Source organism: Mastomys coucha, unplaced genomic scaffold, assembly GCF_008632895.1.
Source record: "Mastomys coucha isolate ucsf_1 unplaced genomic scaffold, UCSF_Mcou_1 pScaffold3, whole genome shotgun sequence".
NCBI lineage: Eukaryota > Metazoa > Chordata > Mammalia > Rodentia > Muridae > Mastomys > Mastomys coucha.
The window spans coordinates 49626193-49630003 of NW_022196909.1; positions in this window are offsets into that span (position 1 = coordinate 49626193).

Here is a 3811-nt window from a genome sequence, read left to right on the forward strand (position 1 = left end):
CCAGCAGCCACACACATGATAGCTCACGGCCATCTGTACAGCTACAGTGTACTCATACACATAAAATATAATAAATCTAAAAAAAAAAAAGAAATGTTAAGGTAATTTGTTCTGCATGATAGAAGTATAACCCCACTGTATGTCAGCAGTGAGGGATTCTGTACATTTTATCCAGAGTTTGTACGATGTACTAGGGGCTGCTGGTGCTGCTCAGTGCTAAGCACTTCAGCATGCACAAGGCCTCAGTCAGTGCATGCATGCGCACACACACTGTCATACATGTACACAGACACAGGTACACATATATACACTGGCACACATGTACACAGATACACACAAGCACACACACTGACAAACATACTGGCACACACACACACAAATACAAATGTTCAGGTTTTCTAAAAAAAATTATAGATGTGTTGATTTTAGTCACTTTATATTTAGCAAAAAATCCTGTCTTGCATCTTAAAGTGGATTGTACCCACTACGTAGCCCAGGCTGGCCTCCAAATGGGCATCCTTCTGCCTCAGTCTCCTGAGGGCTAGGATAACAGGAGTGTGCCGCCACACGTGGCTAATAGACATTTTCAAAATTGTTTGAAGGTGGCTCTTACTATATTGCCCAGCTGGTCTCCAGTTCCTGAAATCCTCCTGCCTCAGAACCAGGACTGTCAGTATAACCCACCAATACAGGCCAACATCCACAATTGATTGTTTATTTGTGGTTTGAATCAAGGTCTTACACTGTAGCCCAGGCTGGCCCAGAATACATGACGTCTCCAGTGCTTTAGTTTGAACCATGCATGCCCCCATCCATGTTTAACTGCAAATTTGATGTTTCCATGTTTTTTTTTCTTTTCTCTCTTTTTTTATTTTATTTATTTATTTTTTGGCTATTTTTTTCTCATGTGGAGGAGAGGCCTGTGCTCTCAAGTTGGGGAGACAGCATGGAAGGCCGCTGCATCTGTGACACCAGTTCCAGGAGACCTGACACCCTCTGGCCTCCACAAGTATCAGGCACGTTTTATGGTACACAGACATACAAGCAGGCAAAATATTTATACACATAAAATAAAAGTAAAAAATCAGGACCTAAGAAAGTTTATTCCTGATTCTTTTAGGGTTTGTTTGTTTGTATTTTATTAAGACAAGGTTTACTCTGTGTACTCCTGGTTGTCCTGGAACTCACTCTGTAGACCAGGCTGGCCTCGAACTCAGAAATCCGTGGCCTCTGCCTGCGCCACCACCGCCCGGCTCTGATTCTTGCTGCTCTTTTAATCTGCAGTAGCCTAACCTTTCTGTTTGCTCAGTAGGTTGCTTCTTTTTTGTGCCATTTTTGTGAGGAAACAGCAGGTTGTCCTGTGGGATGGCCCTCGATGGAGTCACCTAACATCTCCCTCCACCTGTGGAAGTTTGGCTGGATTCAGATCCCCCTCTGGGAGAGTAGGGAGTCCCCCATGTTTTCCATGTGCCGCCCACTGCTCCCCCACGCTCGCACAGCCTGCCCTCCCTCTGGGTAGAGACTGGGCACAGGGCCGAGGTGGCACAGCCATCTTTGTAAGATTTGCTGGTAACCCTCCCAAGCGACATTCCCATCCTGGGTGCGTTGTCTGCTACCGTGTTTCGTGGAGTTGCAAATGAGTGATTTTTACTTCTTTCTTATTTCTTCCTCATTTGTTACCTGAAATTCTTCAGTTCAAAGACAAGAGAGTTGGGGTGTGGGTGTGTGTGTGTGTGCAGGGAATCTGAGTTTGACTCCTAGCACGTGTGACTTCAGGACTTCAGTTCCAGAGGATCTGATGCCCTCCTCTGACCTCTGTGGGTACCAGGCACATACATACATATATATGTGCATACATACATACACTACATACACACATGTACACATACATACATACATGAAACCAAAACATTTATATACGTAAAACTGAAATAAATCTAAAACAAAAATGAAGACTTTAAGAAAAATAGAGCAAGGCAATGGTGGCCCACGCCTTTAATCCCAGCACTCGGGAGGCAGAGGCAGGCGGACTTCTGAGTTCGAGGCCAGCCTGGTCTACAGAGTGAGTTCCAGGACAGCCAGGGCTACACAGAGAAACCCTGTCTCGAAAAACCAAAATAAATAAATAAATAAATAAATAAATAAATAAATAAATAAATAGAACCGTCCCCCCACCGGGCCGTTTGCTGACTGGTGCATGGTCTGTCCAGGAACTGCTGGCTGTGTGGGCTCACTCTTCCTTAATTGAGCAGTTCTGAGTCAGTTGATTCATTGCCCTAGTTAGTAAACCACAGTGTTGCCCCATAGGCTACATACACAGGCACTTCCCTGCCCTGCAGAGGCAGAGAGAGAGAGAGAGTGAGGAAAGAGGACTGACAGTGAGACACCTAATGATTAACAGTGAGACACCTAACGGGCTGAAGGTTAGCTCGGGACCGTGCTTACGTAGCATGCATGAGGCCCAGGTACAATGCCAGTCCCTGGGCTGGTTGTGGTTCACACAGATCACTAAACAGATCACTGGACAAGGAATAATGGAGGCCATGACCACAGCAATTAGACACCAGTCCCATGACCATCACCACCAAAAACTGCACACCTACGTGCCAGTCTTTTGCTTTTTCTTTTTTGACCCAGTCCTTCTTCCGTAGCCTGAGACTCATGCAATCTTGCCACTCAGCTCCTTGAGCTGAGATCACAGGCTCCACCCCAGCAGTGGAAGAGGTGATAGCGAGATGGCCAAGCAGGCTGATAACTGAGTTCGAAGCTCTGAGTCCCTAGGGCAGAAGGAGAGAATTGGCTCTGGCAAGGTGTTCTATGACCACCAAACACACCATGGCATGCATGCACCTACCGCCACCACAAAACAAATAAATACATGTAAAACCAAATAAAAAGAGGTAGTGGAAAAGAGTGAGACTAGGTTGTGCCTGCCTGAAATTCCAGCATGCAGAAGAAGGCAGAGGAAGGAGGATCAAGAAAACTTGAGGCCAGCCTTGTGTACATAGCAAGTTCCAGGCCAGTCAGAGGTACACAGCAAGAGGCTGTTAATAGAAAAACAGACCAATAGAATGGCCAAACTTGTGCTGAAGAGATGGCTCACCAGTTAAAAGTGCTGACTGCTTTTCTAATGGTCCTGAGTTCAATTCCCAGCAACCACATGGTGGCTCACAACCATCCATAATGGGATCTGACGCCCTCTTCTGGTATGTCTGAAGACAGCTACAGTATACTCTTATACATAAAATAAATAATCCTTTAAAAAAAAAAGAATGGTCAAATTTAAAACACACACACACACACATACACACACACACACACACACACACACACACACACGCAAGCGTGCGTGCAAGGATGTGCATACTCATGCATGCACTCGTGCACACACATATGTTCACACATATGCACAGGTCAGAGAGCACGTAGGCCGGAAGGGAGAGGCTGAGTAAGCCCCGACTACCTTATTCCCTAAGGACCAATCAGTTTAAAGGGTGCAATGTTCCACCAATCACATTGTGCCTAGTTGCTGATGCTCTATTCTGCCCCTGAAAACCATATAAAAACTCACTGAACAGGCCACTGGGGATCACTGCCTCTCCTTCGGGTCTAGGAGAACCACAGTGCACTGAAACAATAAATTCCTCTTGCCTTTTGCATCGATTCTGGCTCCACTTTCACTCAGTGGATTCCCAGTCAGCTAAGGCTCCACAGAAACTTACACAGGCAGGCAAGCATGCACGCACACACACATACACATACATGCAAGCATGCAAACACACACACACACATACACATACATGCAAGCATG